The sequence below is a fragment of the Patagioenas fasciata genome, chromosome 2 (assembly GCF_037038585.1).
Source record: "Patagioenas fasciata isolate bPatFas1 chromosome 2, bPatFas1.hap1, whole genome shotgun sequence".
Classification (NCBI taxonomy): domain Eukaryota; kingdom Metazoa; phylum Chordata; class Aves; order Columbiformes; family Columbidae; genus Patagioenas; species Patagioenas fasciata.
Window position 1 is genome coordinate 8,097,762 of NC_092521.1, and position 13,752 is coordinate 8,111,513.

Below are 13,752 nucleotides of genomic sequence, written 5' to 3' on the forward strand. Positions count from 1 at the left end.
AATATCAGAGGCACCAGTCAACAACATCTTTGCTTACATTACTTGAAGATGTAACCAGTATTTACACCAGTAAATAAAAGTAGCTATCTAGTGTAAACTGTGTTGTGAAATAGGTATAGCCATGATAAAACTGCCTCTCTTAATCATGATAGGTTTTGTACAGAGACACTACAGCTATCAGGGTTTTATTTTTGTGTTTGTTTGGGGTTTTTTACTTTGTTTTGTTGTTGTTGTTGCTGTTGTTTGGGTTTTTTTGTTTGTTTCTGGGTATTTGGTTTTGTTTTGGTTTATATGGAAATTTCCTACACCTGTCAACAGGAATTGTGTGGATGCATCTACAGAAAGCTATGGCCCTGTTTCTACTAGAAAGAGCAAGATTATGAACAGAAATATTAAAGCAAAGGTTGAGACATTTTATTGTGGAGAAAGAATGATAACAGCCCTGCATAAGGATCAAATTAGATCAAGGTTATTTTGCTTGGAAAATACCTCCTGGAAACAGGGGAAGAAGAGACACACAAAAAATGTTGTAGAGATCTGTAAAATCAGATATGGCATAGACGAGGTGAACAGGGAAAAGATGGAAAACTTGGGGAAGACAAATTTCAACATTAGTGACTTTCTAAGTCAAAGATATTTTCTACAGGGATTAGACAAATTAATGAGATAGATATCTATCACAGACTATTAAATATGAAGAAAACTCTTCTGATGAAGGAAGCTTCTGAATCACCAGCCGTGGTGCTGGGAAAATATTCTAGAAATTATGGCAGCACTTTTGCCCTATTCTTGTAGCTTTTTCATGCAGTATTAACTCCTGGACAGTGCTAGAGCCTTGATATGTGACTATGTGAGCCTTTATTCAAACCCAGAACCATTTTGAACTGGGACGAATTATTTTTTTTTTCATTGTCAATAACATGGAGTATCTTCTCTGTATGCGTCATAACAAAACCAATCATTCTGCTGTTTTTAGTAAATGTTGCATTAGATCCTATTAACACTAAAATGTTCTTGACTATTGAAATCTATCCTAGTTTACCTTTCTTTTTAAGAGCTATTGCCAGTTAGTAGTAACGGTTATGATGCAAAATATAAAACCTTGCATTTGAGAAGGAAGGTTTTCCTATTTTCTTTTTCTTCTGTTTCCAGTTCTTTAAAAGTTGCTTGATCCCTGACATAGAAATGTATCTGAAATATTCTCAGAGATTATTGTCAGAGTGAGCAAAGGCCAGGCAAAATAAGTGCACTCTTAAGTCTTCGAAGAGATAATAGGTGTTCAGCAGATACAGACTGACTAAATTTTGCTAATCTGCTCTTACTTACGAATATACAATTCCCCCAGATGTGTTTTGTATAAAGTGCATTTTAAAGAGGATAAACAGCAATGCTTATCTTTCCATAGGGAAGTTTCTAGCAATGATTTCTTACTGAATTGTGTGGACCACTCTGTAAAAATGTACATGTACATTCATGCAGGGATGAACACAACATTGATCCAACATGGTGAGAACAGAGTATTGTCTGCACAGCCGGAATCACAGCGGGACACACGGCACACACTAGAGAGCAAAAGCTTTTTAACACTCTTATCCACACCCATTAAATATACATTTTCATGTACTCACATTCACACACTGTTTTGATTATATGATAATTTCTACCTTTTTAGTATTGCAAAGGGCTGTGGGGTACAGAAATAGTGATTATATCCATTTTAAAAGAAAAAGAATTTTCCATTAGTAACCAAGTCAGAGAAATATGCTCTCAAACCCCAGGTCCTGACTGACAGCTCCTGTTTCTCCTTATTGCAGGAAACATGTTCTCAGAGTGGTTGAAAGTCAGTCATTGACATTGAAAGAGATAGCCCACCTGCTTAATCTAATTTCTTTATAATCTCTTTGATGTAGTTTAATTTTCAGTCAAATACCAGCATAAGCAAAATCAACATTTTGATCTTTATAGTTTAACAGATAAAAAGCCTTGTATCTTTGAAAGCTCTGCGACTGTTTTATTACATTTTTTAGTTAGTTCAATGAGAAAAATCCTCTATAATTTTATTTGTCACATTATTCTTTTGAAACTATCAAAATCTTTCATATAGCTAACAATATAAAATAAGTGTAGTTCATACTAAAATCAATGTTCATTGACTTTTCAATGCAAAATAGTTTCTACTTCAAAAGTTTTGGTTTACTTTATTTTTTGTGTTGCATCATGAAACACAACTTTAGCTGGCAATCCATATTTTTACTAATAACATTTATCCAGCACATTTTCACTTCAATTTATTTTGTGCTGATCATCCAAGCATAAGAAAACACTTTGCTAATAGTGTCTAACTAAAAAATTGAGAATGTCAGTAAAAATAACACCTTTCTTCATAGTTTTTCTCCTTGGGTGTTTTCAGAGTCAGGTCTGCTAAGCGAACTGGTAGTTGCACATTTTTTCATTTTTACTTATATTTTTCTTGCAGAAGTCACACCATGATGTGAAGGTATCACTGCAGGATCTTTACTACTACAGTGACTTTGAGTTTACTCTGTATTTCTAATCTGAACCTCCCCATCTGCTGGAAATATACAAAAAAATGTGTGTAAATATATATGTATATATATATATATACATATATATAGACCAGTACTCCAAATTGAGCTCAGGAACTGTTTTATTAGAGATTCTAGAACTATAGGGTAAGGATGGGATTCACCTTCTAGCTTTATAGATGAAAGTGCTGACGTGATAAACAGTTATTCTTACTACCACTGAGGGTGATGGTGACAAAACTCTCACAAAGTCCCTATAAGTACATAATGCTATAATATTCCTGTGAAAATAACTCATACTTACTGGCAAAGAGACATGAACTGTTAAGAATTCATTTCTATTATTTATGGGTACCGTAGGTAAATGGTACTGAAGATCCTAAAAAGACCCTAATATTTTTCTAAAATGCCAGTTTATCGACATCCATGTCTTGCTTCTTCACATTTTACTCTCTGATGTATCTTCATCTGTTCACATTTACATTATCCTTTATTATGTTACAAAATGTAGAACAAATTGAAAAAAAATAATACATGGAATATTTTGATTGCTAGACAAGATTTTGTTTCAGGTTTGTATGTAATAAACATTGCTTTTATTCAAGGTTAATATCAATGTTTATTGTCCTTCAAGGTAATTTCTAATTTTGTTTTCAGCTTAGATCAATATTTGTAACGTTAATATACAAATAAAAATATTTGAACTTTACGAGTACGGCTTCCAAATACATTTTATATCCTCTGTAAGGTAGTGTCCAGTGCAGTAAAGTACAGCACACACAAAGTTTAAAGCTGCCTGTACAGTTTGGAAAATCCAGGAATGGTCAGTGTGTAGCAAAACTTCACAATTCTTTTCCATTCCATGGTGTCCATGTCTTCTCCTTGTGACCCGAGCCAGGTTTCCCTGCTTGTTCTCTTTCCTATTTGCAGGTCTTTGATTTTGATATTTTTTTCTTAAGTATCTTGAATTCCCTATAGCTCAGTTCATCTCCAGATGAACTTGGAAACTCCACTTTCTGTCTCTTATCTGCCTACTTGTCACCTTCTTCTTTTGACCTATTCAACAATCTTTTATAGGTGAATATTAACTCTGTAAGGTTTTATTCCCCATTTTCTAAAAAAAAATAAATAAATTCATTTGTCTCAATTGTTTTCTATTCTGATTCTAAATCTCTGTGCATGGAGCTGTCTTCCACTTAATGCTTGTTTAGGAACCAACACAGTAGAACTCACCTTTATTAATTGGATCTTCTAATTGAATCCTACTGTACCACAAGAGTAACCAGGGCTGTAAGTGATCGCTTTTGAGGTCTTCCATGATCTCTTTTACCAAGGCGACAATAACTAAAGAAATATTTATTCTGTGTGTCTTTCTTCCTTCCTCCTGCACATAGAACACTTCAAAGACTCTCGACTTCATGTTTCCTTAGGGGAACAAAACACAAAAATACAGGCTGGTATTTGTACTAGCAGTTAGTACTGAACTTCCATTGTATTGAGCCCTAAACAAGTGTAGATATAATCCATGTCTAAGAAAAAAAAAAAGACTAACAACAAAATGCCTCGGATTCCAAACTGAGAATCAAGCAGAAGAAGAAAAATAATAGTGGTTTTCAGGACTGAACCACAAAGTACCAGCAATCAAAGGATAAATATTCTTCTGAGGGGAGGTAAAAATCAAACAACACACTCTTTCAAAAGGAAACTCAATACTTTCCTTGATGGAAAACCCAAGTAGATGAAAATGAGCTTCCCTGGTTATGAGAATGAAGGTTTCCTGTACTCGAGAAGAATATGGGTCAGGGAGAAAAAAAGATGCACAAGCACTGGCCAGTAAATGTCAAACTATGAGCCAGGCCCCTGAAATCATAAGGCCTTTCTAAAACATTTTTTTTCTCCGTTATTTCTTGCTTGCTTGCTTGCTTTTTTTTTTTTTCCTTGAGGGACAAAAGTCTGAAAACCACTTTGCAAGAGCACTTGGATCTCAAGCACATCCCAAGGATTTTTGCTATGAATTTTTCTTTGTTTCTGCAAGTCTTAAGTGGCTTTGAAGATAACTACACCTCAGAATATTTCCTCACACCACAAATTTAATATTTTCTCACAGTGTATAGATAATGCTATTTCAAAGGCAAGTCCTAACTAGGATGCTCGAGAGTAATTTAATGAAACATCCTTTTTTGCTACTTTGGGTTTATTGCAATGGTGAGAGTTTACAAGATTAAAGTATTGATGAAACTCGTGTTAGAAAACATTTCTTGGGCTTCAAAATTTCTGCACAACACAGCAGAGATATGTCAACCTGTGAAAAATTCAGTGAGAGGGTCAGCGAGGCAGGCTTGCAGGGGAGGTGAAAGCAGACCCGAAACTGTCACTAGATTATCATCCAAAATGATCTCCCACTGGTGTGAGGTCCTCCCACTTTCACGTCCACCTCACCCACACCTTGAAATAAATCTCCTCTTACCAATACACCTATCAGGTGATAATTTTTTGCACAGGTTAGGGAGGCCTCCACATTCTTCTTTTTACTTCTCTTACCTAATTTATCTGCTTTTTACATGATTCTTGTGGCTTACATGACAGGATTTCTGGAGCATCCAGTCCCGAAATGCATAGATTTAATAGGCCGTCTGTGTCATATCTGCCAGAGCCAAGCACATATGAATATTTTGTGGATTCTCTAAAACATTCCAAGTATCACCAGGTGTCTTTATGTGGGCAACTGAAATTAATTCCTTGAGCAGAAATACAGGAGTTCAGAGGATTGTTCAGCTGACTTGTCAGTAGGTGGTAAATTCAGAATTATTTTCTCTCTAGTCTCAAAGCACTCAAAATTCCATTGATTAAAATGGGAAATTAGGTACTGATTACATCAGAAAACACTTGTATTCAGCTGTCTTAACCTAGAGCTGAAGTCCCAACTAAAACTTCAGATCCGTTTTAGACTTCCTATGTAATCTCTTGTAGGTCACCAATAATTTTGTACTAAATATTATCAAATTAACATTTATTTTCCAGGGAAAGGCACTGAGAAGATAAATGCCATCCTTAAGACTGACTGACATAAACAACCTTGATGGATGTATTTCTCGGAAGTACCACTTAACTGCAAGGTATGGCTTATGGAAACATTATGCCCAGCTCTCTTTTTCGTACTGTGCAAATTCAAGATGCAGTGAAGCAGCATACTTTACTATGAAGATGACAAACTGCAGTACTGGTCTTGGACAAATCAATGAATCTATTCAGCTTTGAGAAGAATATGCAGCATATGGGATCCTAAACTATGTGCACTCAGAATACCAGTCTGCAAATCCAACAGCAAAGTATTATTTCACATAATGCAGTGAAGTTCTTGACATTATTTATTGCCAACAAACAAACAAATAAACGAACAAAAAATAAAACAAATACAAAAGTTGAGTATTTTACACAATTTGGTAGCCAGCACAGCAGGTGTATTAATCTCACAAAATGTATGATATCAGCAGGAACTTAACTAATTGTACTAGAGCACTGCCATACCTGGTGGAGAGAGATGGATGTTTTTTACCAGCAAGATATTTGGCCCATTTTAGGCCTCTAAAATGGGAAAAAATATGTATCTTTCTTAAAAGTGTATTTTACAATCTGTTTTCCTGTAGTGGCCAATGAAGGCTTATAGACAACTAGCCTAAAACATGCTTTTAATGCTCAACAAGGTAAGACTGTCTCCACAGAAGTGCTTGGTGCCGTTTTGAGCACTGTGGGGTAACCTTCATGTGGGACTGGAGAAAAGTGTGGCTCTCCTAAGTTCTGCGTAACATTTTCCATCAGAGTGGAGATGTCTCTAGTACCCCAAATCACCTCTAATTATCCTAAATGCCAATTTTTAAGCAACTTGAGTTACTCTCATGAAGTCATAGTTGTACGAATGTCATCTCTCCTTAACCCATCCAGAACAGCTATTTATCATTCATACTTGTGTTACTTTAAGCCTTTTTCTACATTGTACCTGGAACAAAACAGGACTGAAGGCCAGGAATGAGACAAAACCAAAACAACAAGAAAACAAACAAACAAACAAGCAAGCAAACAAACACCACTAAGCTATTTCAGATCCTTTACCATACAAAAAATAACACTGAAAAACATAATCTTGGAACAAAAGATGACAAAAATAATTTCAGTTTGGTCCATCAAAAGAATTTTTTTAGTCTGAATTGAGCTATTTAAAAAAAATGCTTAGTGGAGTCAGATTACAGCTTTACAATTTAAAAGTTAAATATCTGCAGATATACACTACATTATATGCTATAATTAAAATTTATGTTATTTTCTTATATTTTCAAGAAATCGAAATTATCCCTTTGATTGCTACAGTAGTTGACCTTTGAAATAAAAAAAAAATGAATTAAAAGACGATAGTTAATAGTCTCTATGTATTTTCTGCTATTCAGAAGTATAAAAATATTATATTCAAAACCTTGTGGGCAAAACAAAACATACCTTATATGTAAAGCCAAGTATGCCTTATCAGGATAGCTTATATCTTAGAAGCCTGTTCAAAGAATTGGTACTAACCTAGACTAAGGTAATACTGCATTTTGCATTATTTTGCATTTTATATATTTTATACATTTTATACATTTTCACAAGTGCTTTACACCTTTCATCATCTTCACGCTAGTATTGAACTTACTGTATGTGAAACGCCTTCTCTATACAAGATCACAGTATCACATTATCACAGTATGTTTGGGATTGGAAGGGATCTCAAAAGATCATCTAGTCCAATCCCCCTGCCGGAGCAGGAACACCCAGATGAGGTTACACAGGAACATGTCCAGGAGGGTTTGAATGTCTCCAGGGAAGGAGACTCCACAACCTCCCTGGGCAACCTGTTTCAGTGTCTGTCACCCTCACTGAGAGGGTCCACCAGGATCCCCAGGTCCCTTTCCCCTACACTGCTCTCTAATATGTAATTTCCCAACCTATACTGGAACCTGGGGTTGTTCCTGCCCAGATGCAGGACTCTACACTTGCCCTTGTTACATTTCATTAAATTTTTCCCCGCCCAACTCTCCAGCCTGTCCAGGTCTCTGGATGGCAGCACAGCCTCTGACGTGTCAGCCACTCCTCCCAGCTTGGTGTCATCAGCAAACTTGCTGATAGTACACTCAATTCCCTCGTCCAAATTGTTAATGAATATATTGAATAATATTGGCCCCAGTACTGACCCCTGAGGCACTCCACTAGATACTGGCCTCCAACTAGACTCAGCACCACTGACCACCACTCTCTGGCCTCTCTCCTTAAGCCAATTTGCAACCCACCTCACTACTCTATTGTCCAGACCACACCTCCTCAACTTAGCTGTGAGGATGCTGTGAGAGAATGTGTCAAAGGCTTTACTGAAGTCAAGGTAGACCACATCCACCACTCTACCATCATCCATCCACCTTGTTACATTCTCATAAAAGGCTATGAGGTTGGTCAAGCATGACTTACCCTTGGTAAAGCCATGCTGACTGCCCCTAATAACCCTCTTATCCCTGATATGCCTTGAGATGGCACCAAAGACAAGCTACTTCATTACTTTCCCAGGGACAGAGGTGAGGCTGACCAGTCTATAATTACCCGGGTCCTCCTTCTTGCCCTTTTTGAAGACTGGAGTGACATTTGCTTTCCTCCAATCCTCGGGCACCTCTCCCATTTCCCAAGACTTGGCAAAAATGATGGAGAGTGGTCTAGCAATGACTTCAGCCAGCTCCCTCAGCACCCGCGGATGCATACCATCTGGACCCACGGATTTATGGATGTCCAGACTATTTGATTGCTCCCTAACCCAGTCCTCATCAACTAAAGCAAACTCCTCCATTGACCTGGCTTCATCCGGGGTCTCAGGGGTACAGGGCTCCCCAGGACAGCCTCCAGCAGAGTAGACAGAGACAAAGAAGGCATTCAGTAATTCTGCCTTCTCTGTGTCTTCTGCCACCAGGGCACCCACCCCATTCATCAGTGGGCCTACGTTGCCTCTGGTATTAGTTTTATCTGCTATGTGTTTGAAAAAGTTCTTTTTGCAGTCCTTGACCCCTTTCGCCGTCTTGCCCTAAGGTATTTTCCAGAGGAGCTGGTGTTAGGGATTGAAACAAACAAACAACGCAGTTGTTTCGTGCATCTGGCTTGCGAATCCTAATGGACACCACCATGCCCTCCAACTCACACTAATCCAGTGGGGAATTAGAGAACACAAGTGCTTAAAAATCTGCTTAATCTTTTTACGCACAGGATTGTAGTCATGCCACAGACACCAGGCTTTCAGTTCCACAAGGAGATGCGTTACCAATTCAAGTGCATAAACAATGTACTGCAAAGCCATTATCTGCCTATATAGGTTGCTGAGCTGTTCGAGATTTGAAGTGTCAAAAGTAATTGCGTGGATCTGTGTTCTGTGGAGAGTTTTCAGCACAATCTGTGTTGTTACATTGATTAAACTATTTCAGTTATCTGGGTCATCAGACCACAATGACAAGTCATTGATTCATTGCACAAGGGTGAATGAAACAAGGTAAGGATTTGTTTTCAGTGGCTTACTGCAACTGAATTAGTATATTATTTTTACATTTGTAAGATTGTGCTGCTTTTGACCACAACAGGGTTAATTTTCTTTGTAGTAGCTGGTATGAGGCTGTGTTTTGGATTTGTAACGAAAACAGTGTTGATAACACAAGGACTTTTCTGTTTCCAACCCAAACTATTCTGCAATTTTATGATTCTATGATTGGAGCAAGCTGCTCTGTGTCCATTTGCTAGGAAGAAAGTAGTGGATTTAATTGCTACATTATTTTAAATCTGATGCTTTCTGAATCCTTCTGCTCATCAGTAGAACCAGAAAACTGAAAAAAAAAACTCACATATGAATGTGTTTTCAGTTCAACATATCAACAGAGATGTAAATTAAAATTAAAAAAAGAGCAAGGCTTACTGGAAGGGGAAATTTAATGTTTTAAAGTTTGACTGAGAAAAATAGATATTGTGTACCAAGTGAAGTAATGCAATTGAGTGCAACAGTTAAGAAGAATCTAGGGAAAGAAATGAGATATTTTCAATCGTATTTCTTCCTTTTCATGGCTACCTACAGCCTAAGACCCCAGAGTTAGAGCAAATTATTACAACATGTAGAAATAGGAACTAACCTATTGCATTTGAAGTCTACGGTAAAATTCCCATGAACTGATAAAACCACAAGCACTAAGACAGCTTGATGTTTAATCTGACCTGCTGAGGGCTGGGATTTCATGCATTCAACATTGTAAGGACATGAGCCAATATAATCAGGTCATCAAATACCTGCTTTCAAGAAGAGAAATAAAATTAAATCCTTGAATAAAACAGCAGCAATTTACACCAACAAAGAGTACAGCTTTACCTACCCGTTAAGTTCATATCTAGTTTAGGCATGTAAATCCTTTCTTCCAAAAAGTTAAGGAAATGTGAATTTCATCTTCAAACGATGTACAAAGTAGGCTCACCCTTTTCAAACTCATTCCTTATTGTTTTATTTTTTCAGACAAACACAGCCTTATCACTGGACTATGTGTATGAAAGTGGGGAGGGCACTGTCAAACAGAAGAAACGGTTCAGGAAATGAAAAACTTGGTAACAGTCCCCACACCATTTTCTTCTACATCTAAGACAGTAAAAAAGGATTCTTGTTCCATGCTGGACCCTGAATACACAATTACCTGTACCTCTTTGCAATGTACAGCAATTAATTTAAAAAGGACAGGCTTCCTTGGCTCAGTCAGTTACAGGGTTTATCTTCCCTGTTCAATAGGTATTTCTGGCTGCAGGCTTTCAAAATCAATGCCTCATCACTCTGCTGTATGGTTAGTCTGTGCTTTGGTGGTTAGATGGGTATAAAAGCTCCACTCTGGGCTAAGAGGTAGATACAAGTCTCTTGTTTTCTGAACAAGTCTGCTGACACTGTGCAAAATGTGGCTTGCTATGTCGTTCTCTGTCTCCATTTCAAAATGGCCTCTTAAAGCCTATTGCTACACCTGGACACTTCTGATACAGAAAACCATAGGTTCTTCCCCATCTTTGGCAGGAACAAATTGCCTTAGCACTCACACTAGAGCACTTTGGAACCAACTCTCATGCTAAAGCACAGATGAAACTTCGTGTTCCAAAGTAGGGAAACTGATTGAAGTTCAGGTTCAGGTAGGCCTAGATAGTGCCCTAAATTCTTCAAAGTCCTGCCTAACACAAAAAGCAAGGTGTACAAACTTAACATTTAGACAAAACAGCAGTGGGGAAATCAGACCAGCAAAACCAGCACGACTGGAGGGCTGAGGGCTGTAGCAACTGATTATCATCAGCTATTGATGAACCAAGGGCAATATTACTGCTGAAAAACTAAGAAGAGACCTAGATTTGTTGTTTTTCTGCCAGAAGAAAGAAGGAAAATGTTCTTCAGAAATTATTTATTACAAATGACTTCCTAACTTCTATTTTTAACCTTTAGTCTTCAGAAAGAAACTTATGCCTTTTAAGGTTTGCACTCTTTGCTTTACCCATTCCTTATGTTTACTAGACTTTGTATGAGTCACTGCTTAGTTACTGCAGTATTTAAATTTGTAGCTGTCTATTCTCTTGGCATCCAGCATAGGTTAAGACATATAACGATAATGTCAGATGATCGCCATATTTCAAATGCGGGAGGTAGCAAAGAAAGAGGAAAGGTTAACTGACATATACAATTTCCTTTTCTATTCATGTTTTCCTGTCTTCTGTCAGTGCCAGCAGATGAAATCATTGTCTTTTTATGGCTCTCGACTCTCTTACCATCATTGCTTTGCAGCCTCAAGTGTTTTTCATCAATATTTGCCTGTATATAGCTTCACATGTAGTTCTAGATCTTAAAGCGCATTCTTCAGCCAGCAAGCTTTTCTGTTCCATCATTCTTCATTGACTCATCAGTGACACATTTGTTATAAACATTCACCAATTCTGCTGTATCTGCCTAGTGTTTTGTGAAAAAAAAAAACAAAACATCGAGGAGTAAAAGTGACTCTATCATATACATTTTCTCCAGGATTTTATTCTTCAGTTAAATTCTGCTATCAATTATTCTCGCTACTGGAACATTTATTTCAGGAAACAATTTATCATAATCCCGTATTCATCTCTTCAGCCTTTTAGATACTTTCCAGAAGCAACCATACATTAGTTTCAGCCTTCAACCAAAAGAAAGGATTTTAAAAAGTGAAATATTTAGTACCTTGATACACAGTTTCCTTTAGATAGATTTTTTTCTTCAAGGACTATATTATAAAGGAATTCTGTCATTTTTAAGACTTCAAGATCTTCTCTATCACTTAATCTCTATCGGATTGCTTTAAGATGACAAAATCTTAGAGTAGAATTTAAAAAACAACCAAACGAAAAAACCCGACAACAGGAAAAAGAAATTCTGGAGACTGGTTGCTCTCTCTCTTTTTTTTTTTTTAATTATTATTTTATTTTTTTATTTTTCTTTTTTTCTTTCTTCTACTGTTTGACAGCTGGTGAAGCTGGGCCTGAAAAAGAGTGGAGAAGAAAGGTGTTGTTTTAATGTGGCCTTTTGTTTGCCACTACTCACATTATTAATTAAATTTTTATTGGAACTGGCAATACATTAAATGAATTTTCCCCATATAGTCATGTTTTATGTGTGACAATAATTGGTAAATGGTCTCCCTGTCTTTTTTCTCAACCTGTGAGCTTTTCCATCCTCTTTTTTACCCCTATTTTGTTGAGGAAAGAGAGTGAGAGCAGCTGCATGGTCTTCTGGAAGCTCGACAAGATCAACTGACCACAGGGTAAAAATAATTGTTATGTTTTATTAAGAAAAAGATGCTTGTCATCATCAGAACATTTTAGGAAGCCTTTGAATGATTTATAATGTGAAAAGAAATAAGAAAAAAAAAAAAAGTAGGAGGTTGTTAAGATGATGCAAATTCACTTATTTTTTTGCTGTCAATCTTGTATAACTATCTGTGCTGTTTAGCAGAGATCTCTATCCCTGAATCATGCAAACAAGTGTTTTCTTTTTATTACTGCTTAAAGGAGAAACACACTGGTCTTAAAGCATTTTTTATGTACTTTAAAGATTTTTAAATATGGCTACATTTTATTGGAACAAAAACATATGATTTCTCAATAAATAAAAAAAATTAAATAATAATTATAGTATTTTATAAAATAATTTAGGATTATGTTCTTGCTAGAAGCAGGAAGTGAAGGTTTTGAATGTTCGTGTCACTTAGAGATTTGCTCATGTTTTATACTGAAAAAGGAAAATAGAAATATATACCATCCAGAGGAAACATTTGAGACATACAACCAGACATCTACAGTTGCAGAACAGCCTTTCCATTATCTGCAACAGCTTCTTTCAGTCTTGCAAATCAGCTCCTTCCCTCAGATAGAGATTCCTAGTGCCTTTTTGAGGAGCTCATCCAACCAAAGACACCTGTATTGCAGACAATGACATCCATGATGCAGTCAATAGCTTCTGTCACTCATCTGTTCTGAGGTTGCGCAAGTCAATCTTGCTGTTTTCCTTTCCCCAGCGTTGGACAACTTTACCTGAGGGAAAATAAACTGTAAACTCACAGGGATGTTCTTGATGTGATGCCTGATGTAAATCAGCCTAGGAAGCAACTTAAGCCTTTCACAAATGCTGTCAGACCACAGACCACACACATGTGTACACCCACAGATAAGCAAAATATACATAAAATACATGCACACATATCCTGTCTGCCTGATGCGAAGCAGTGAGCCCAACCCTGAAATTATGTCTAGTTTGCAAGTGAAACAAAATTTCCCATAAATGAAACTTTAAAATAGCACACAGAAATTAATGGAGCTTACTGGAATTATTCCTGTTAATATTCTAATAGAATTCAGTAGAAACAACATTTATATTTAACTGATTCAAATTGCTTCAGAATCGTGTGACATTCTGAGAGTTTTTCCTTTTAGCTTTGACTAAAGGCAACAGATCACATAGCATGCTTACAGTATCAGTCAAAAAGTTCTAAAACTTCTAACAAACTGATCTGTACTGAAAGCCTTTGTTTTTCCCCTTTACGCTGAGGTTTAGCAACATACTTTTATAAAAATTAAAAAGATAATAACATCATAAGAACTAGGGTTATTTCTCTATCTGAGC